The following is a 24317-nucleotide window of genomic DNA, read 5'->3' as shown; positions in this document are numbered from 1 at the left end:
CATTTCACATAGATCTGAATGTATGAGCTCTAGTGGTGCAAGATTTCTTATTTCCGCAGTCGTGTGAGACTTACGAGGTTGCTTAGCTTGCACACACACTTGACACTTAGATCCCTTGACGGTGGTGAAACTAGGGATTAAGTTCAACTTTGCTAGTCGCGACATGCAACCAAAGTTAACATGACAAAGACGTGAATGCCACACATTGGATTCACTATTGTTGCAAATATGATTAACAACTTTATTGCAAACGTCTGATAAGGATAAACGAAACAAGCCTCCTGACTCATAGCCTTTACCAACAAAGGTTCCATACTTGGATATTACAAATTTATTCGACTCAAAGACAAGCTTGTAGCCATCTCTACACAAAAGAGATCCGCTGACAAGATTTTTATTGACGGAGGGGACATAATGCACGTTCTTCAGCCGCACGATCTTCCCCGAAGTAAACTTCAGATCGACCGTGCCAACACCACGAACAGAAGCACTTGAACCGTTGGCCATCAGCTCGGTTGAAGTCCCTGCGGTCTGATAAGACGAAAACATGGAAATATCACCACATACATGCACATTAGCACCCGTGTCAATCAACCAGTCAGGAGAATGACATACTGAAATAATAGTGGGAAATATACCATACCCAGCATCCTTCATGTCAGTGTCTCTAATGACAACATAAGCGGTCTTGCCGCCTTTCCCAGGATTACGCTTGTCATAGCGATTAGGGCAACTAGGAGCCCAATGATCAGGATCCCCACACACATGACAAGCACCTTTCTTCTTGCCATTCTTCTTCTTAAAGTTCGTGTGTTGCACAGCCTTGTTCTTCCCATCAAACTTTGCTTTACCGTCAAACTTGCCCTTGTTCTTGAACTTGTGGGGCTGGAAGTTCTGCTTCTGTACCACATTGGCACTAGATCCTCCCTCAATACCTCGAGCACGTGTGTCCTTTGCTCTCGCCTTTTCTTCCACATCAAGAGTGCCAATGAGATCCGGGACGGAAAACTCTTGCCTCTTATGCTTCAGCAAGGTAGCAAAGTTCCTCCATGAAGGAGGAAGCTTAGTGATGATACCTCCGGCAACAAACTTGTCCGGTAGCATATAACTGAAGTGCTCAAGTTCTCTAGCAAATGACTGTATCTCATGAGCTTGCTCAACCACGGAGCGCTCTTCAGTCATCCTGTAATCATAGAATTGCTCCATGATGTACAGCTCAGTGCCAGCATCTGAGACCCCAAACATGGCCTCGAGTGCATCCCACATATCTTTTCCATTATCAATTGACGCATAAGCATCAACTATGTCCTCACCAAGAACACTCAAGAGAGCAGCCTTAAACAGAGTATTCATTTTCTGAAAAGCTTGTGCCTGTTGAGCATCAAGCTCTCCTTCAGGTTTGCCGAGAGTGGCGTCATAGCAACTCATGGTTTGAAACCATAAGACTGCTCTCACGCGCCACCTCTTATAGTGGATACCCTCAAACATAGGAGGTCTCATGGAAGCAGCGAAACCACTTGGGGTAAATTGCCTATAATAAGGTTTTTGGATTGTTGGAAATATGAGCAATTTACCAAATGATTTTATTAACAGAAAAACTAGATAAAGCATGACTAATATAGAAGAGATAAAACAAGTCATGCGTTCTAACAGAGAGAAGGTAAATAGCTTCTGCATGTATGAACCGTAGCCTATCATATCTAAAGCAGACAGTATAGCAAGTAGCATATATGAAGTAGAACCTAACATGTGTAGGACAATGACTAGAACAAGGAACTGCAGCAGAACCTTTAACAGGAAAGACAAGAACACGTACGGGACAGCAGCAGCAGAAGCGCTGGACTTGGGGTCGGTGTCCTCGCTTGCCATGTCGTCGAGGAGGTTGTGGACGTCGGGGAAGAAGTCATCGGCGACCGGATCGTCCGTGATGAAGCAGCTAATAGTCGCGCTGAGCGCTCCCCGAAAACCTTATAGTCGCGCTGCGACGGGAGGTGAAGCGAACAGGCAGCGGCCGAAGAGGCGCGCCGTTCGAATTCAGTGTCCACTACAGAAAACGTTTCAACTCCCACGTGACCTTTCGTATACCTGTCGTGCGTGGCAAAAATTTAGACATCGGCTCATTCCCGCAACCCGCGGCGCGCCGTGGCGTGGCGAGGCGGGCGGAGGAGGAGGAGCGCGCGTGGATGTCCCTCTTGTTCTCATGCTCATACATGTGGGGAAAGAACCTCCCTTATAAAGAGGTCCAACTCCCTCTAAACTAGCAATGTGGGACTAAACATTTGTTCCACCTCTTGCCTTGCACAAATGGGCTGCATGGGCCTCTAGGATTTATTGGGAATTTCTGAAACTGCTATTGGGCTAGGCCCAAAATAGACAAAATTCCAGCAGATACAATCCCCTGTTTCAGCTTACTTTTTCTGAAAAATTTGTAATCCTGGAGAACATACTGGAAGCTGATGTTGTAGCATTCCAGTGTTGCATTGCATATATTTGCATACGAGTTACTGCCATGTCATGTTAATGTCAATAGCCATTGGTAGGCAAGCTGCTTCTTATAGTGACTAATTGTGGCTCTGCCAGGTTTCTCTGCAGTGGCGGTGTGCAGTGAGAAGTATGATGGGCCAAACAGATAGTTCTTGTTCACAGTGGTTCAAATTAAACGTTTTAATTATAGATTTTTGTCCCCCTTGTTTTAGTCGATGTTAAGAAGAGCTTCTTTTGTGTTAAAAATGTATAGAACCTGATATAATTCCATAACTAAGCTTGATGCTTAACCCAGATAAGATTTGTGTATCTGTTTAGGGATTTGTTATAACCAAATGAAGAAAAGGATTCGGTTATTCTAAAAATATGTCCAGCAATATATAGGTTATTGGGAAGGCTCTTTGCAAGCATAAAGTGAATCTCTAATAGTCGACTTCTTAATATAGGTTGGCAAGTACACTTGTTTATATTTCTGAAAATATATTACCATTGTAGATTCTGATGAAAAATATATTCTCCGCCAGCCATGGATTCAGGTATGTTAATATGGGCAAAGGAAAGTCAAGATATTTATCTCAGGGAAATATTATGAAATCAGTGAAGCTGTATAGTATGTACTGGACTGATTGTGACACTGCTCATATTGTTACCACATCAACTTGATTCATCTCCTTTATCTAACAATCACAAGATAAGTCAACAGAATATACCACATCAACCCTGTTCCATGAAGCAAAATTAGTTCATTAAGGATCTCTAAATTTAAGAGGGGACAGTCTCGCGTGATTCAGTACATTTGTTTGTTCGTAGCTGATTGTCTTGTGCATTCACACTAGTGAAAGGAAGATGGATGAAGAAGGGGAAATTAGTAGCAGCATCACCATTGATTGCCCTCCTCGTAGAATTATATGTTGGTGTGAGCTCAGTTTGATTTGGCCTGGTTTTGATGTCTCTGCTGTGTGTGTGCGTGCAGGTGCTAAAGTCGTCCGATCCAACTCACGTGGAGGCCAAGGAGGTTCGGCTCTCGGACATTGCACCAATAACGTTGGATGATACCGGCGTGCGTACTGTAAGTTTCATATATTCAGATTGGGGCCTTTCTTCCTGTTATTTTGCTGTCAAAGCTGAAAAAGAGTGATGCTAATTTGCTAAAGGTCGATGTGGTCATGATACATATCATGGTTCTCTGACCTTGGATCAATTTACTCTGCATTGGCATGATATATTGCTAGGAAAGAGACACTGGGCTCCATATTATCAGTATCATATATGCTAGACTAGAGGTGGTGGTCACTGGTGAGGTGAAGTGGCAATTTATGCAGTAACATCCCAACTGTAAACTGACTATGATGTACTACCTCTGTTTCAACAGATTTCAGCAATAGTGCTTCTAACACTTGGAGGGTTTACCTTTTATTTTTGTTGTGACTGCAGAAAATAGATGAAATCACTGAACTGAACATTGCAGAGGATTTTGATAACCGAACTTCAAAAAAAGCTTCTATTTCTTAAAGATCAACCAAAAAACAAATTACACACCTATGTATTCTCAGTTTTATCAATCTCAGTATCCAAACCACAAAAGTGCACACGTTTGTTACAAAATAGGAATAAGAAACGTACTTAACAATACATGTTTTTGTTACAAAAATAGCAATCAGAATCCTAATTTGGTATATACAAGAGTCCGAGACAAAGACACGGCTTCCCCTTGCTTTATTTAGCAAGATTCTGAATTCTAATTAGCTACAGACACCGTGCTGCTACAAATGCAAGCACACGGCTTCCGCTGGCTTGGCTAGCTTTGTAAGTTGGCTTTGCACTACAAGTCACCTTTCTATGCTGTCTTACAATCTCGCCGTACAGACCGTGCTCCACCTGAGGTACGTCCGATCTCATGCCAAGCAAAATACGGTTCTGTCATTTTGAAAAAGGCATGAAACTTTCCTTTGTGTCTGCAACCATAGGTTCCATCATCATTACCTTGCCTGTATATGGACAGCTTGCACTCTTTAGGACTGGTAGATGTGAAATTATTAGATCTTTGCATCAAATACAGGAACAGCACAATGTAAGATTTGCAGGTTTATCGAGAGGAATGCAAAGCAAAAAACACATGTATGGTTTATTTGGCATCACCAGCTTTTTTGTTTTCAGTGCACATCTTAGCCTATGTAAAATTGTAAACTGCAAGTTGAATAAAGTGTGCTCTCTTTTTCTAGAATACTTTCTTTAATAAATGTAGAACATAAAAGCCTGATCTTAATAAGCCAGAGCTCAAGTTATTCTTTCAAGATAGATTCAGATCAAACCTTTTCAAAGTAAAGATCCCTCAGCCAAAGACTTAAGTCACATGATAAGCTTTAGCAGAAAAACTTGATTGACTAGAATCAACGAAATTTCGATGCCACCAACTGCAACAAGTGGCAGCAGGAAGTAGCTATGAGCAGTATTTATAGGGTACTACTAGCAACCGCCAAGCAATTTGTCACAAAAACATGTCAGGCAGCTAGGCATGCGAGTGACATGTGTGTTGGTAACATTGGATGTTTGTGTGTAAATGTAAATCACGAAAAATGGTTCTTGGTATCTAGAGAAGAAATATACACACACGCACACGAGAGAGTAATTCATATAGTGGATATAAAATACGGAGTACCTATTAATGTTGTACGTGAGTTGACTCGACATACTACAGGATCTTCTGATTTGTTCTCTGAAGGTGGCCTCGGAGTATAGCGTTGCATATTACTGAAGCAATTGTGATGCTCTGTTTTGTTAGGATTAAGATGCTTGAACATGCAAGCAGTACACTATATATCGAGTAATAGAGATCTTTCTCATGCTGACTACATGCTACAATTTGGGCCATACACATTTGTTTATTTAACTAATCAAAAAATGTCAAAGGCTAGCTACCAAATCAAATCTGAATCTGCTAACTATACTACTACTGCTGCCACAACTAACCAAGGTTGGAGCATAAAAAAGGAGGGGTTGCCAAGTTGAACGCGAAGGACAAGCTTCCAGACGGCGGCTGCTCTTCCACCAACCGCCATAGTTGGAGCCTGCGGGAGGAGGGATGCGAGGGAACAGGGAGGAAGCAAGGAGCCGCCCAAGGTCCCGTTCATACGACGGCGCAGGCAGAAGACATGATGGTGCGGCCACCGGAAGCGCTATTCTTCCTACCCTTGTCCTCCGAGAACGACGAGGACAAGGGATGCGGCGGCGGCACTGTCCAGCAGTGGGGAAGGAGAATGGGAAACGGGAAGAAAGGTTGAGTTCGTGTGTGTGTGTGAATAAAAGTATTTCAATGGGCCAAGCCCAAAAACAGTGCAAAATAAATTACAAATGAAACATAATATTCCAAAAAAGGTTTGTCACCATAAAAATGATTCCATCCTAAAAAACATTATCAAAATAAAAAATATTCATGTTTTTCTGTACAACAATAAATAAAATTGATTGAAAGACTATTCCATACACAACTATTGTTTCATCGGAGAGGTGAAATAGGTCATGTCAAACATTGTTAGTCCGAGGTGAAATAGGTCATGTCAAACATTGTTAGGGTACGTTCAAATTTCATGGTCCAAAAAGAAATACTCAGTGTAACCTCTGTTGGAAAAGGTAGTGCCTAGGAGGCGCTTAGGCACGTTTAGGCGCTAGGCAATGGCCAAACGCCTCGCCTAGGGCATAAATGGAGGTCTAGGCAGGGCAAGCAAGGAATTGCCTACCCAAGCAAGAAATCATGCATCATATTGCACTGATATGTCAAAGGTGTTATATTCCAATGCAGTAGACGGTAATTAACTTATTTATATGCCCTAAAATAATATCAACACCCATATAATAATCACAAATACACTACAAGTAAAACCAATATTACCGCCTAGGCCACGCCTAGGGTGCTTAGGCACCGCCTAGGCACTAGGCGAAGGCCAACTGCCTCGCTTATGCCTACCGCTTTTTCCAACCTTGAGTGTAACCTTATCTTTAACGTTTGTAAAAGTTGGATTAAAAAAGTGTTGCATAATGGCACGTGGAGCAAGTTATATTTAATATTTCACCCGGTGCGACGCACGGGCATTTTGTACTAGTCTATCCCTAATAATAATAATAATAATAATAATAATATAATATAATATATAATATATAATTAATAATAATAAAGCACGGAAGGACTCCGTGGGTTCACCGTCATAATACGCTTTTTTTTCATGTCATAATGCGCTTTTACAATTTATACGGACAAAATCATAATATAAACGAGGTGGTACTAAAGCGTTAATAATAAAAAAAGGCCAGCCTAAATCCCGACACATCCTCCCCCACCTACGGCATGGTCTTCCTGCCCCGATCCCAGCCCACTAGCCGCTCCGAGCCAATCGCCCCATCCCGCGCCTCCTCGTTGTTGTGCCGCCGGCGATGTGCGGCGCTCCCGGCCACGCGCCACTAGCCTCCTCCCGGTCACGCGCCCCGGCTACTCCTCCCTACTCCACTCCCAGTGAGTCGCGCCGCCCCCAACCACGTTGGGACTAGGACACGTCTCCTCCCAGCTCCGGCCCATTGACCAGCGCAGCTCCTCCTCCATGTGGCCTGCTAGTGAGAGCTCTGGCTGCTCCTTTGATTCGTTGTTCTGCCCATCCATTATAGATTTGTTTTTGCATCAAATTGTAGAACATCTGTTTGATACAATGTCCACAAGAATATTCATGTGTAACGCACGGTGCAGCCCCACCTCTCTCTCTCTCCTCCTACTCTCTTCTCTCCTCCTACTCTCTCTCTCTCTCTCATACAGCATGCTCTACTTGCAAGTTTGTGTTAGCCACCTATTTGTTAATATGCTTTTCAAGGCCTACAAATATTTATAAAAGAGTGGAATCACAATCTAGAAGGCCAATTTATATAGAGGCAATGAGCTACTGAACGTTGGTAATAATGATGCTACAGTTTTTCGGAATAGACCGAAACTACAGGAACAATATAGTAGTGGTGAAATTTTGGATAGAGTGATAAACAACTTCTGTACTTTTCTTATTCAGATTAAAGGGAGATCATCCCCCCAACTACTTAACAAACAATAAAATATATATACACGCTACAAATAAGTTCAAATCCTTGGGTGGGTTCAAATATTTTGTCATGAGAAGTCCATATGTTCAGTTTTGGGAAAGTATACCTCCCGCTGAAAGAACAGGGGAAAGACCATTTCATTTACGCCAAGGTCGCCCTGATGTTGATCACCAGCGGGGCGTTGGCAGTAGCATGCCGCCTGGCCGGCCGCCTCTGCAACTACATGGTTGAGGAGGAGATAGGTGAGGTCGAGCCTGAGATCCGTAGCATGCATGACTCCGTGGACATGGCGGCGGCCATGGTGTGTGTAGATTTTTTCTGGTAGTGACACCTATGAAGAAGGTTAGGTGATCCATACGGGCAGGGACGCTACTGAGTTGGAAGAGTAGCCAACATAACACCAACCATAACATGTGCTTCTTACTCTGTGTATGGCAGTATGGCTTGCTGTCAAAACACCAAACATAACATGTTCTTGGTTAGTTTAGTCAAGCCATTAGTTGTCTATAATGTACGAAATTGTAATGTTCTCATGTGTGTTATGATGTTTCAAGTATACTACTTCTCTGTTTTCTTGGAAAAAAAGTATACTACTTCGGAGACAACGAGGCATCACATAACTGTGTTTGATGCATTCTTCAGGTCGAGGGTCTGATAATGGACATAACACAGCTACTGGAGAGGAGATTAAAATATGGAAGATAGCAACAGAGGGGGAAGCTGAGGCTGGTAGATCCATTGAGCAAGAGTGCCAGACCCAGGTGTGTTTATAATTGAGTTGTTTGTAAGACCAATGCTGCATGGATGGTTGCACTCAGAGTCTCTGTAGTTATTTAGCTGAAGGTGTGCATGAGTTTGAGCTATATATTATTTTTGTAGTTTTAGCTTTAGAACCATGAAAATTGTCCCTTTTTATAAATAACTTCATGTGGAGAAATATTGTTTTTGAGGGAAACAAGGTCAAGAATTCTCATTAGTGGTTGGCAGTGGTAATATAATAAGTTCGCATTTTATACCAGCTAGCAAGACTTCACAGAACCGCTGCCTCAAACTTCAGAGAAGATGAGCATGAATGATTATTTTGGTTGCAACTCCAACAACACGTGCATCATATTTCGGTGAATCCGGTAGCTTATGCAGCCCATAATTAGTTTCCCGGCAGACTGATGATTGGGAGAAGTACATAGAATGCCCCTGTATAGGTGCGTACAGAATGACGATTGGGAGTTTTCTGAAGGTTAGAAGTCCAGCATATTAGTATCTTCATTTTCCAACAGACTAAAAGGATATAAGTTTTGGTTGTGTGCCCATTTGTGTGCACATGGGTAAAAGATCCTTGAGATTTTCGTTGTTTTAGATCTCTCATGCACCTTGAGCTAGCAATCCAACCTACAATATTACTTTTCGTATGAACAAAGCTCAAAAGAAAATATTTTGAATATTGTCCTGTCATTCTTGTGAATCTGCACCTTAAAGTTATAATTTCTGCTGTGGTGAGGTTCTGAATCCAGAAAGTGAAGAGCAAGCTTGATGGATATATCTGAAGATGACATACAGTATGGTCTTCCCGTGCTTGTTTTGTTTTAATTTCAATAAAGAACACATTCCTGCCAAATAGGTCTTTATTTTTATGCCTAAAAGTATGTGCTTTCTAGAATAAGCTCCATGATATATAAGCATTTCCTGTGTTGAATGCTCCTAAATTATAGCACACATTTGCAGGTTCATATATGCATACTATACAATTGTGGTAGAAGCACTTGTTCTTATTCTTTTGTCTAATTAGAGTTTTAAATTAGTATGGCAGATGATTTCTCTAGCTCCATATTAGTTACAAAATATGAGTTGTGAAGAGACAAATTTCTAGCATTTGCTTCAAATCTTATATAATTTTTTAAATAGATCCCAAAACTATTTAATCAGATGCTACTCGCACATTTTTCTGTTTTACTAGATGACGGTGCTCACAAATATCAGGCTACTATATTCGGCCTACGATAGAGTATCTTCATGAAGTGCTTCTGATATTCCATTGTGTTTAGTAGATGACGGTAAATCATTTTGAACTGTTGTGTTTTCGGTGGCACCTAAATACATTGGTCGATCTGCACCATGCTCTGCTCCTATTGACTGGTGATCACAAATCAAAACCCAATCTTAGATCTATTTGATTTGTTTCGTTTAGTGTTGGATGGTGCCAATTAAAGAAATTGTACTGCCATTCATCAATTTACTAATCAGTCTGGCCTGAATTCATGACTTCTGTGTGTGAGAGAATCTGTGCTCGAATGCGTTGTCACCTGGACTTTAAATTTTATCCAATGGTCTGGTCATCATTCCGTTGGCTGTTTGACTGGAGCTCATAGGAGGAGATGAATCTAACTGAATCTTCTTAGCTTAGAAACAAAAGTCGTTCTCTTGATGAACAAAGAACTATTGCTGTTAATTTGTCAGGCATTGTGTTCCTTCTTGTACTGTAAATATAGTTTAAACATATTCACAGTTTTACATATGTTCACACTATTATTAATAAAAAAAATATGTTCGCACATAAAAAAAGCAAAAAAATCCAAAAAATGTTCCCTATTTATTAAAAAATATTTCCACTTAAAAATGTACAACAAAAAACAAACAAAACAATATTATTTTTAAACATCTGTTCAAACAATGTTCCTTTTTAGATAGATGATCCAATTTCTTAAAAATAATTTACCTACTCTTTAAAAAGTATTCCATTTTTTTGAAAACATTAACTTTTATTAAAAATAAGAAAATTTCCATGTTTAACATTATCATCGACATTTATTAAAATTGGATATAAATAGTGCACAATGCACATGAAGCAGGTATATTTTTTCGCCCCGTGCAACGCATGGGCATTTGTACTAGTAATATTTATTATTATTATTATTATTATTATTATTATTATTATTATTATTATTATTATTATTATTATATTAATAATAATATAAATATTTATATTATATTATATTATATTATATTATATTATATTATATTAATATTAATATTAATATTAATATTAATCTTTATCTTTACCTACTCTTTACCTACTAATAAACCACGCATCGCTTCTGGTGGTACGTCGCTGGCATTTTTGCACAAAAGTCCCTGTTTTTACTGATATTCAAGTCGCAGTCCTATTTTAAGTGGTTAATCAGGAAAACGCTTCGTTTTTACACAAAACACCCTACCATTTGGAGTAATCAACCCGCGATCCGAACAGATTTGTAAAAAAAAACACGGCCAGAAACTGACCACGAACTCCTCTCCCTCTCTCCCTCTCGCCCACGAACTCCTCGGCACCAACACCACCCGCGCCGCCGGCTTCCGGCGAGCTCCGACGCCGCGCAGCACGCCCCCAAGCCCCCCACGATCCGCGCCTCCCTCCCCTCCTTCCAGATTCTCCGTTCCCGGCCTCTAACGTCCGCTCGCAACCAAACCCCCGTGGCTAGGGTTTCGGGCTGGGCTTCGCCGGCGCGTCTCCGGCGGCCCCAGGTTCGTCCCTCCTTCCTTCTTGGCTGGGATTTTTCACCCCTACACCTCACCATCTCTTCATATCCTCTACTGCAGATGCAGATGGAGCACGCCATGGGAGTTCCCCATCCACCACGGTCACCGCCGTCAAGTGCTTCTTCACGGAGATGTGAAGGACGCCAAGGACATGCAGCTACTCAAGGTTTTATCTTGTCCCCATCCTATCCCCTCCCCTTGCCGCCCCTTCTTCATTGGATGACCAGATGCACAACCACATATGTTTTTTGATTCAGGCTCATAGGGTCTAGATTTGAATGTAAAACTACCTGACTTTACCATTAACAGATTGGAAGCACGATTATCGCTGCAATTTTTTTAGTCATGGCATATTTTCTCTTATATGTGTTTGTTGATGATTAATCATCAAAGGTTATACGCGTGTTTCGTCCCAAGCACAAGTCCTTCTTTCACATATCCCTTTTGTCATATGTCTTCTTGATGCAAAGAGGCTCAGCTTGCTACTGATGGATTGCAGCTTACCAAATTTGATTTGGTTTGGTACAATGGATGTTTGGTATTGATGTTGAAAGAATACTTCACTTTCTGTAATTTCTGATGTTCAGATTATACCGAATGAATGCTACCAGATTCCATATTTGTTCTAGAGATATTATTGATCTTTTCATGCACCAATTGTTCAAGTAGTGTCTTTCCGCTAAAAGCTTTATATTGCCCTGTGTGTCCTTTTGTCCGTACCTTTTTCCAGTAATTTTCTCTGTTAACCTTGGGCCAGCTCATTTGTGTGTGCTTCATGTATATGCTCATGCTTTTGATGCTGCTGGACTTTGGAATGCATCCGCACAGTAACTTTCTGGGTATGACATATTCACTCTTAACTAAGAAATGCTACAGCTGATTCCTGATAATTATCAGTACACAATGTATTAAGTTGCCTTCGCTATAGGTATGCTTGCATTCAGGTTGTCATTAGTTACGAGATGGTACATCAGTGTCTCCACTCTAAAGATGAATATAATACGCCAAAAGTAAGTGTCTGATCCCAGCTTCTTTTATTGTGGATTGTGGGTACGGTGAGCAATACATTGATTCACAAGTACGTCTTGCAGCATAGAAATTATTCCGTTCAAAGTGAATGACACGGCGTAAATCAAACATGCGCTGAGCCTACTAATGCGACTACCAGTACTGTTGCACTACTAGAACCCAATGGCATGATGGTGCAGCAAATATGGTTTTTTATTAGATAGTTTTCTGCACTGTATATGTGATGAATTCACAAATTTATGATTTTGAGGTACTGGTGAAGGTAGATTCAAATGAGTGATGCAAATTCAGAATTGCATAGGTAGTGCCTACGACTGACTAAGGGTACATGAGTTGGAAGAAAGTCCAAGCAGAAGGAACTCCTGCAGATGCCCAGGCTGCTACTGTGCCTATCTTAAGGTATTGCTTCAGCGGTGGTATTAGTTGTTATTCTTTCCTGATACAGACATGACTCTTTGAGCTCCACCAAGGCATATATAACAAGAAGATAAGCTTGGTTCATTTTTTATCAAGCAGGGGAAATGAAAGGACGATGCGCCGTACATTCTAGATTATTTATCAGTGTTAATCCGTATTAACTAATTTTATAGCCATTGTAATTAGCAATAGAGAAATGTTTGCTGATATTTTTTACCTGCGAGACCATAGTACTTTCTTGTTTTCTTTCTGTAATAAGTGCGAGATACGAGCAATAATAATATATTGGATGGATGAAGCGGTTCATCTCAAGATATATAACATTCATGTTTCCCTTCCTAATGTTTCTTTGGTGAAGTCATAACCTATTTATGTTTCAATGGAATTCTGTTCAATTTGCAATTGTTTCCTACTATGCAGGGTGATCTTGACCTGATTTTGCTTTCGAACTGAATTGTGGTAATCAAGCAGGGAGACAAGACGCTGTTGAGCTGTTTTTCGGTAGATTTGAGCTACCTAGAGTTGAGCTAGGCACCAGACGAGCAGAAGCACAAACGTAGGAGGTATCCAACAACGGCAACCGCAACGCCATTCCACTTAAACCTGGAGACCAGAGAAAGGATGCGGTACCACTGCTCTTCTTTCTCCTTACTAAATCTCTAAAAAGGGATGCTCATATAATTACTAATAATTTAGTTGCAAGTCTTCTGTAAGAGCCTTGATGTACTTTATCTCATGGTTTGGGTTGTGAAAGAATTTTGGAAGGACCACAAGGTAGTCTTCAGTTCAGTTTGTCCATTTATAGTGTTGATGTATCTAGCTACTTGTATCTGCTTTCTTTTGTTGTAAAATGAAATAGCATTCTTGCTGATCAATGAAATTAGAAAATCAACAGACTACATTGTTCCTTTTTTTTCTTTTCTTTTTCTATCCTTGAAGATATTTAATGATGTGATCTGAAACTTTTAGTTTTGTTCTATTATGCAAAGTTAAGAGTTTTCGGGATAAAATTCTAATTTGGGCCACTCTCTTTTTTACAAGAGTTCTAGGAAAATTTACATTGAAATTTGTCACATGCAAACTGGAGGAAGGGGCAATAAGCAGAGAATTCCCCGCAAGATGTGAACTGCATTGATGCCCTCGGTATGTGTGTTGCTACTGCTGAATGATGCTCCCTTGTCGTTGTTGCTATAGTACGATTTAGTACAGCTTGTCTAAATGGGTTAGAAGAGGGGTTATGAAATGTTTTGTTGGAGTTTAAATATTCTTTCATGTATTAAACTGATAAGTTGTGCACTTTTGCTGCTGTTAGATAAACTGACTACTCTGTACTGTTGGATAGCCATGGTATGTGTTAGTTTTATTTTACCACAAAAGTTTCTTGGGAGTTGGCATATCAGGTGTATTCATTACTTTTCCTATGAATATATTCTATTTTGGTGCACTATATATCTATCTAATCTATCTATCCAAGTTTTCAAAGGAATTGATGGCGGCGGCTCGACCATGTCGTGGTGAATGGCGAAGCTTCGAAACTGAACATGAGAAAGGTGTTGACGCGCGGCTGGGAGACGTACATACTTGAGGAAATATGATTCATAAGGTTTCATATTAACGAAAACTGATAATCTGAACATTTTGTTTATTCCTGGATGACTTTATTCTCCAATATGAATATGTAAGAAAAGATATGACATACATTTGTGTAAATTGATAATGTAGGGTCATCTCGAAACTTTATTATTTTTTCAAGATTGATTTACTTGGTGGTGTTAACTTCCATTTTCTCGAAACAGGACATGTGTTCTATTTCTGAAAAAAGAAGCTTCTCTGTTAGCTAGCATCCCCGACGGTACTTTTAGACTGGATGTAGACCAGTAGGGTCAATTAAAAATTGTTGGCTATAGATGACTTTAAGTTTCTAGCTTTCATAAAATGTAGACGTGTACGTACTCTAACAGTATGTCGTGGTTGATGATGGTCCTATGTACTGGTTGAAATTATCATGTTGGATAATATTGCTTATATGTTGTGGTTGATGGTGGTCCTATGTACTGGTTGAAATTATCATGTTGGATAATATTGCTTTTACTAGCAGTTGCCGTGCTCTTATTATTTTATTTCCACAAATATAATCATGTTTTGCTATTGATGTAATGCTATGTTCCTTGACTGAAATCAAACCCTTTAGTCGCTGATGTGGTGCTCTTATTATTGTTATATTCCTTCACTGAAAGCAAACCTTGTTCATGGCTAACTTATAGAATAGCAGATGCAGAGTTCAAAAAGCATCAAGCTCAGGAACACTCTAGCCATGTATTTGATTCTGTTGAAGACCCAATATATAATGAGTGATGCGGGCCTGTTTGGATCGCAGCCGCGGGACGCCCTGCCAATTTTTTGGCGTTGACCGCTACCAGGGGCGTTCGTTTGGATTGACGCCTATGTTTCGTAGCCACGCCAAATTTTTGGTATTTCTGTTAAGTTTCGATGCCCATGCGTTGGCGAGATCTTGGTGGCAAAATTGCTCGCCAACTTTTTGGTGTGGCTGACTTTGGCGGGGCTGATTGGGGCGCAATCCAAACGCCCCCTGCATCCCCTGATGTTGAGCTATATGGACCATATGAGCAGAACCACGGTGACTAACATACGAGTCAATAGAATTCATAAAGTTGCAGTTTATTTGCTCTATTCAATAATGGCTTCAGTTTCAATGCAAATCGTTAACTGGACTTCCCTGATTGCGGTGGTGTGTATTATTCTGCAAAAAAGTAGTATCGTCGCCTTTTAATGTTTTCATTCACATCCATGGTCATATATGTTGCTTTGACGAAACAGTTTATCAACATCAATTGTAGCTGGCAGGGCTCGTGATGGACAAGGCGAACGCAGCGGATAGGGCACCAAAGGGGGGTGTGGTTGCAGCGGCATAGAGCACTTCGACAAAGGAGACTTGAGAATGGGGACGATAAGGAAGATGAGTTTGTGCTTCCTTCTATCTAAGTCAACTGTGAAGATGTAAAAAAATGCCCTAAAAATAAGTTTAAAAATCTTCACAGTTTTCATATCTTCACAAATTTTTTGTTTCAAAACAATATGTTCGCACTTTCTAAAAGAGCTTAATTTTTTTCCAAAAGCAAAGTTCCATTTTTACCATTTTCCCCATTTACAAATGAAAAAAACATTCTTAAAAGAAAACATCAATTCAAAAAATGTTCTTTAATAAAAACATTAACTAATCTTAAATAAGTGTTCCAATTTTTATGAAAATGTTAACTTTTGTTAAAAATAAAAAAGTTCCATGTTTAACCTTTTATTGTTGTTTATTAAAATTGAATATAAAAATGATGCACAATGGCATATGAAGCAGGTTGTGCCTTTTACCTACTAATAAACCAGCTATTGCTTCTGGTCGTCCGTCGTGGTTGTTTGGCAAAAAAGCCCCTCGGTTTAAAGGAAATCAACCCGCGCTCCCTGTTTAAGTGGATCTGAGAAAACGCTTCGTTTTTTCACAAAACACCCTGTCATTTGAAGCATTCAACCCACGGTCCGAGCAGATTTGTGTAAAGGAAAAAAACGCGACCACAAGAGGGAGCACGGGCTCGCCTCCTCTCCCTCATCGCCGCCGCCGCCACCACCCACGCCGTCCGCTTCCGGCGACCTCCAACGCCGTGCAGCACGCCCCCGAGCTCTCCACGGTCCGCGCCTCCCTCCCCTCCGGCTATATTCTCCTCTCCCGTCTTCTACCACCCGCTCGCCCGTGACTAGGGTTTCGGGCAGGGCTTCGTCGGAGCCACGAGAGCCATGAGCGTGACGGAGGCTGGGGAAAGAATGGAAACACTACTGCTCGCAATGACAGGATGGTGCTGTGCGTGCGCCGCCCCAAGGCCGCAACTGCTTCCTCCAGTCGTCCCTCCTCCATGGCTACATCTTGGTGAGATCCCTTCCACCCAAGCCTCTCCCCCTTTCTTTTTTAAAACTGATTCCCAATTCCTTGATCAAACCATGCTCCTCTGCTCCTGTAGGTCTCGCTTAGCTACCAGTACAGTGCAGATTGCTTTCTTTATTCAATTGATTTTGTTGTCTATGTATTACCTGAACTCCAAGGGAACCAACTTACATGGCGTAATGGATGGAGGTCAGTACATGTTTTCCTGATATGTTCACTTGTTTTTAATAGTTCCCATCAGATTACAAGCATGGGCTTTGTGCAATAGGCAGAAATCTGTTTGTAATCAATCAAAGATAATGAGAACATTTACTGAAATCTTTGTAACTTTTGATCCTATGAATTGCTTTGATTGGAAGTCCAACAATTATCTCATCTTATTAGGAACTCACTTTTCAGACATATGCATTGGTAGTTTTTATGTCTTTGCTTTTGCCTTCTGAACATACTGGATTGCACTCTGTAGGAGATGGCACAGATCTCTCCTTCTGAACATGGTATTAAACATTGCAAACAACTGATTATAGTAGTTAGGAAATGCAAATCATTGTATATTGTTAGTTACGTGTCTTTTCATATGAAATACTATTATTTTGGGGAAATGCATCTGGCTGAGTATTAATGAAACTCCTTAGATTTTGTATGGTGAGATTGTCTTCAGCAAACAAGATCTGTATTGTTATTGGGGTCCTTTTATTTTTGTTCCAGGTGTTATTGGGGCTTATTTTTTCATGATTGGAAACAAGATGTTGCTGGTGTTGGAGCTCATAGAGAATGGTATTATGATAGTCTACTTACTTCTGAAGGTGCATTAGAAGATAAGTGGATGTCCAGATTCTTTGGCCTCAGAAAAGTGGTGATAAAAATCTTGAAGTATTGTTAGCATTTTCCTCTAAAAATGGAAAGAGCAGATACAAAGAAGGTACACAGTGCTGTTCATTGTCATGGAAAATTATTATACTTTTGTTATATTGAGTAGTTGTTGTTGGATGCCATTTGTCTCTTTGAAAAACATCTGATGTAAATTTGGTGTACTTCAACTCAAATACCTACTACTAGAACAAAAACCTACTACTAAATTGTTCCAAGAACATTGCATGTTATTGTAAAAGTCTTGGTCAATATTCTTGTGTTACTGTGATGTAGTAGACAATTTTTTATGCTTGGACATTTTTAACTTTTCTTATAGCAACTATTGCTCTAAAATTCTTTGCCGTTCTCTTACTTCTACTGATGGCAGAAGAGAACACATTTGGGTACACCTACCAGGACAGTTTGTTCTACGTTTATCTTGCTTTGGGGTTGCAGACCCTAACATATCAAGATAGCTCTTGATGGTACAACATGACATTGGCAGGAATTATCGATGACTACTTTGATGGGTAGTTTTCTGAAGAAATGATTGTCCCAGGTACTGTGATGCTCGCAGTTCTATCTTTTTCAGTGCTTGCATATGCCATTGTGATACAAGATACTGCCAGATTTTGCAATGTCCATGATTCAGATTGAACCATGATTGCTACTGCTGTTTCAGATCATAAACTTTGTCATGGTTGATTAAATAGGCACAGCTTATTTTAGTTGCAGACCCTAATATATCAAGAAAGCATTGCTACAAATTTAGAAGTAGGATGTAGTTTTTCATAGTTCCTGTCAAGTATGCTTATTTGCAATCTAGGATCACAATTGTAAGGTTAATACTTTTAGTTGTGTAGCATAGCAAATCTCAGCTCTTGAAAATTTTCCTACCATACCAACACATTTGGTAGGATTTGCCTTATTTTGTAATGAGCAAACAAAAAATGTTTTAAATATAACAAATAATTATGTGCAGTAGTACATGGTTGGAAATTCCTTTCCTGTTCAATGCATATTAGAGTGGAATTTGTACTGTTTGGTATGCATTCACAGTCAACATGGGGTGCTGAAGTAGTGTAAATTGTTTGAAGTTGCCTTTTGGCCAGTATATTTGAAGTTGCCTTTTGGCCAATATATATAAGGATGGAGTACTGTATTGTTTGGTCTGCCTTTTTGGTCGGTATCGTTGAATCGACACCCTTAAGCTCTTTTTGGTTTCTATTATCCGTGAGCGCATATGAGCATCGATGAAAACTATTCTCGGATGAAACGTGAGCATGCCTTGGTATGAAGGACTGATTTTTTTCAGCATCCGGGGAAAGTTTTCCTGTTTTGATTTTACAATTTTGACTCTTCCCTTCCCCTGTTGATGGTAAACATTAACACGTAGTTGTATACATATTTTGAAAATCGAAAGTGGTTTTAACATTTCACATCATGATATTGTAGTTTACGGTACTAAGCTTGACACTGCTCGGTGTGCTGTTGTTCTTCGTCAGCGTAGAGCTAGCCGTCGCCGCTATGGTACATGTACCCGTTGCCTCCGCTTGACGTAGTTCGCTATGGAGATATACATGGGAAAGTCGCGGCGGAGATGCCCCACTTCAACCCGTGGATCCGGGGTGATTGTGGCGGTCAGCTGGTGACTGAGCTCAAAATCCAGTTCAGCGTCAATGGTTGTCTGCGCTCCAGTACGAGGAGTGGTGGCGCTTCGAGGAGACAGCTACGTGCCTTCGTCAGTTGTTTTGTGTACTACTTTTCACTTTCAGAATCAATTCGTGATTCCATAGTGAGTCATTACGAACGAAATTATGGGGGGTTTTGCTCTAGGCATCAGATCAGGAAGCAACAAGCCGTCTCTTTGGTGGTATCTTTGGTGCTCCAGTAGTGGATATTGCTGGAATAGCTAAAGGACTTAGTTGTAACACTTGCTCTGAACTTTACTCAACAAGCAAGTTTTCCAAAAATTGAAGTCAGATTTTTTTCAGGGTTCCTATACATATACACAAATAGTAGGTAAAGATATATTCTAGGACCTATGGTGCCCAGCAAGCATAAACAAATTTAGCTTGCAGTTTTGTTAACGCTTCGCTATGCTTTGGTACAATGTTTAGGCGTAGTGCCAGTTTATTGATAAATAACCCTCCGGCAAGGTTCATATCTAAGTCTTGGTTGATCAACTATTGCACGCCTAACTAAAATCTTTCCTTCAGGATGTTTTTTAGGTTTAAAAGACTTTTCATTAATCGCATCATTGTGCATACAAATGACGGACTGAAGTAGGCCATGGACCCTCCCGTCTAATATAAAAAATCCATGAGATCTAGCATAGCTAGCTAGCCCATGATCTACTTGGTTACACTCTCTATCAGGGATGTGCAGCACTACTGAAAACGAATCATCTGCTCCCTAATATCCACATACCCAACAAACAGTCTTGATCTGCAGGTCCCAGTGAATTGTAGCACCTCAAAAACTATGAGCTGTCGATTTTCAAGATTACCGGGCCAGTTACCATTCATTTGGATGAGTGAGAGCAAGAAACAGCCTCAGCTTTTGCTTCCTCGGTGGTGTCCGAGCACTGTCGGAGTTTAGTTCCCAGCGAAAACAACATCTGTCCTTTGTACTAGAATGGTTATTCCTGTTGCAACGTACTCCTTAGTACTTCCCATTATCTATGGATATGTAATCTTAATGAAAATCGCATGTTTCTGGATATCGTCATGTATGCATCGCTTGATTTTTCCACACACCAAAGTTTCTATCAATCAATGTGTGCGCGGGTGATTAGATTAGAACAAAAATACAGTTTTGAAATTTGATAAGGAGTCCTGATGGACGTGTATATATATGCATGTGTTGTTTATATTTGAATCAAGAGAAAGTACAAAAACAATATACACTTATGTGCTTGTCTAGAGGCGTCCTGATGGAATCATCTAATACCACCAGGCCACAGCAGCGGAGCAGTGTGTGTGTGTGTGTTTTCTCTTTTTTGTAAAACATCGAGCAGTGCGGTTTTCCCTACAATCATGCCTTGCAATTCCCATCCCATGACAACGTCTCAATTATAACCTGACATGGTCTTGGTGTTCTTGCGTTTGATCGATCGGTACTGGCCAGCCTAGCAGGAGGCAACATGCATGATGAAAAATCAGAATGCAATGGAAGACTACATTGAATGCGAGGGAGCTCGGTGTCCAAGGTATACATGATGGCTTGGTGCTGGAGCTTGGAGGCCGCAGGAGTCAAAAGCCGAGAGATCCCGCAAGAAAAAAAGGCCGAGCTAGAGAAGAGGTGGAGATTTCTTATGGCCGAGTGGGACGAGGAGACGGGGATGAACGGAAAGAAGTGGGTGCACATGACAAATAAGAGGCTGGTAGATAGCACTGCGGGTTCGTTATGAAGCAGCACACATGGGTAGAAGGAGAAGTAGATGCTCGAGGGGAGGGCGGCACACGGGTGGTGTTCCTGGATCGGTAGAGTGGCAGCGTTGAGTCAGGGGGAGGTTTGGTGTGGTGCGTGTGGGTAAGAGTATGCACGGTCCATCATGATGGTGCACAAGTGAACCTCTCTTACTGAATTAGAGGGTGTGAAATTTTCTCTCCTGTTGCAACGCACGGGCAATTTTCCTAGTATTAATAAAGCACAGATTGATTTCGTGGGTTCAACATCACAATACGCTTCTTTCCGTGATTTTACGCTTTCAGTTTGAATTTAAAACATATTCGAGGTGGTACTAAATTTTGTCTATGCAATATTATCGACTCGATTGAGGGCCTGCAGGCGTTCCTACCGACATGGGCCTGCAGGCTGGCTCGTTGGCCCAGCTTCAAGGTAACACGGGAAGGAAAAAGGCCCAGCTTCAGGGTAACACGGGAAGGAAAAAGGCCCAGCTTTAGGGTAACACGGGAAGGAAAAAAACATGCGGCATGACTCGAACTCGCGACCTTACACCCCGTAGGATAGACGCCAGCCAAGTGAACTAGGCCAACCTACATGAATTAGTTGCGGTTAGTATTCTTATCAAATAGTACCACCTCGCCCTTTGAAAGGCACAACCATCAACTTATATATGTGTTCAAATTACCTATCATCAATCACCTTAATAAGCCGGCTCGAAAATTGGTGATCGGAGGATGAGGAGTTGGTGCCCAAAAAGGAATCGAGGATTCTCGAGAAAAGGAAAGGATGGAAAGAAATATGGTGGGCAATTAAACGGGGGAAATTAAGAGAGATTCCAATACACGCTACATGCGCTCCGCATAATGCGTGCAACAATGCTTACACGTTCTAGATGGGGTGCCATAATCACCATGTTAATTTCCTAAGGGGGGGTGTTTGTTTCCAGGGACTTTTTTGTGTAGGGACTAGAAAAAGTCCCTAGCAAACCAAACCAAACATGATGGGACTTTTTTGGGACTTTTTGCTAAAAGTCTTTAGAAGCACCTCCTTGAGAGTCTTTTTCAAAAAGTCTCAGGGACTAGAAAAAGTCCTAGGGCTAGAGGAACAAACACCATCTAAGTAAACGGGGGGTCCATTCAGGCTATGTGGCGGGCAATTAAAGAGGAATCCTAGGCCTTCCATATATGAAAATAAAAGAAGAAAAGAGTAGTGACGTGACAGGAATAAAGAAAGAAAATGATGGAAAGAATTAACCACGTTGCATAACACATTGGTCAATGAACGGTACAAGGACCAGCTTGGTTCACATTGAGCGTCTTTTATTTTTTCCACTTCCTTGACGTTCTTTTCAAGTCATCATTGTTGCTTGCCTTCACCCATTGCCAATAAACAAATTTAGATACTATATATTAACAAGGGAAAATGAAGACCTATTAACGAGGGAGGGAAGAGAAGGAAGGGCTAAGGATCACGCATGCCAATTAACGAGGGAAAAAAGGATGCATGCCCATGTGTCTAAGACAAAGACCTAATTGCGAGTCGCCTAGGTATTTCAATAAGCCATTGCCGTTACCCAGGGAACTCCAACGAACGAAGTCCTCCTTCCCGATCGACGACTAGCAGTCCGCGACGTGCTGGCTACCTGCTCGGATCGGCTCCAGCCGCTCACGCCCTCCCTTCCTCCTCCACGCCCTATGTTGCGTGCATGTCTGGCTCGCTTGCGTGTGGTGCCAATACTCTAGCTAGATAGAATATGATCCGTATTTTAAAGTTCTTGCAAATTGAACTGCCTATTTATTATTTCTTCTGTACAATTGCAAAGGAGAGATATTGATATGTTTTCTTTAGAAAAAGGAGAGTATGAATTCAACGGCCGTGCTTTATCTATTATGTGATACGCCGTCGTACAACACCAGTACTTTTTTCGAAACGGTGGCAAAAGATTTACCTCATCGATTTAATTACAACGTGAGTACTATATTCTATGTGATCAGATTATGAATAACTTTGAAGTAGCATGCTCTGCTGTAACTCTCAATATGGACTTTTGCCATTGTACTTTTGTGTTGTTAGTTTGATCCAACCGGAATTCATAGTGTTTGAGAATGATGCCCATCTCGTTCAAGTGCAATGTGCTAGCAGTGTCACTGTTATGAGTTTTATGTGACTTGTGCATATCCGTGGCCACTTCTTTTAATGTTCTTTAGTTCTTTTAATGGTTTTGTTTTGAAAGTCTGAAATTTAGGACAACTTATTTCGGGAGCACTAAACCGTTGTTTGGACATCATTCATGGCCCTTGATACTTTTGATTGCTTTCAATATTCTTTTGCTTCTTGTGAAATTGTTAGAATGATAAATTATTTTTTAGGTTAATCAGCTTATATTTATTTATTTTCTTCTGTTGTAACACACAGATATGTTTGCTTTAAAAATATATAAACGGAGCTGAATTTCTTCATTTTTTTTTCATCTGTCATGGTATTTACCCGACACAAATGAATTGATGTCCGTGAAGTGAGAGAGGGGCTAAAACACATTATTTAACCCAACCCTTTTAGCTAGATTTTTTAACGACTCCATGCAAAATCCGGAAAAACAATTGCTGCTTAGTGCGAATTTTGATTTTTTTATGGCGTAGTGCAAATCCCAAAGAGTACTTCAACTTTCCAAAATAATACCTTCTATAGAAGAATCGAAAATTAGTCCTTTAATATCAGAACTGTCATACAAAATTCATACAAAAGTATCGTATGTGTAGCATGGTTTTTTATGTATGACTTATATGCATTTCTGCTAGCTTTTAGCATGCGCCTCCCTACAGCCACCGGATGACGCCGTTAGTTATTGTTGCATTGTGCTTATGGATGTTTCTATGGACACGTTGTGCTAGTCTCTCCCTAATAATAAAGTACGGATTGGGTCTCCGGGTTCACCGTCACAATACGCTTTCTTTCTATGAATTTACGCTTTTAGTTTGAATTTAAAATATATAAACGAGGTGGTACTAATTCAGGGAATCACGCGAGCACGTATTTGACGCAGGGAGCTCCTACTCGGCACATTAAGCGTCGGTTAGCCCTTTTGGCGCTCGGGCGCGCAGCCTAACAGGCCGGCCCAGCAGCTACTTCTAAAAGTAGAAGTGAAAAGGAAAATTAACCATGGAAAATATACGCTAGAGCTGGGATTCAAACACACATGGTTTTGTTAAACTTGCTTCTCCCCGCACAACAACCACCGCGCCAAAGGCCACTATGTGTTGTAGGATACGAAAACAACACTATCCAATACTTCGCATATTGTACCCATATAAAGAACTCGCTACCTGCTCTACCTACGTGTGTTCAGCTAACCACTAGGGCCGGCCCATTTTTTTTTGAGAGAACATATGATTTTTTTAAAGAAAAATGAAACCTCACAACTTTCAGAAAAAGTTCATGAACATGCATAAAAACATCGCCCTATTCAAGAGAAGCCCAATGATTTTAAAAACAAAGTTCGTCAATTTACAAAAATAGTTCACAAAAAATTTTAAAAAGTTCATCAAAATTTGAAAAAAAAAGTTCACCA

The 24317-nt window shown here is 40.7% G+C and overlaps 1 long non-coding RNA gene across 40 annotated transcripts; it reads left to right on the top strand.

Annotated features, from left to right (window-relative positions):
* The first annotated feature begins 1805 nt into the window (after positions 1 to 1805).
* Positions 1806 to 21001, top strand: LOC123060943 (uncharacterized). 40 transcript variants are annotated; one of them, XR_006428376.1, is made up of 10 exons: positions 1806 to 3553; positions 8203 to 11076; positions 11152 to 11257; positions 11920 to 11930; positions 12020 to 12101; positions 12183 to 12519; positions 13009 to 13163; positions 13579 to 16675; positions 17195 to 17408; positions 17727 to 20242. It is a non-coding gene; the product is annotated as an uncharacterized lncRNA (long non-coding RNA). The 40 variants fall into 40 exon arrangements; XR_006428374.1 differs by having other exon boundaries at positions 11849 to 11930; XR_006428373.1 differs by having other exon boundaries at positions 1807 to 3553; positions 12020 to 12519.
* The last annotated feature ends 3316 nt before the right edge of the window (positions 21002 to 24317 follow it).

The sequence above is a fragment of the Triticum aestivum genome, chromosome 3A (genome assembly GCF_018294505.1).
Source record: "Triticum aestivum cultivar Chinese Spring chromosome 3A, IWGSC CS RefSeq v2.1, whole genome shotgun sequence".
In the NCBI taxonomy this organism is placed as follows: Eukaryota; Viridiplantae; Streptophyta; class Magnoliopsida; order Poales; family Poaceae; genus Triticum; species Triticum aestivum.
The sequence above is the reverse complement of the archived record's forward strand: the minus strand, read 5'-3'. Positions and strand labels throughout refer to the sequence as shown.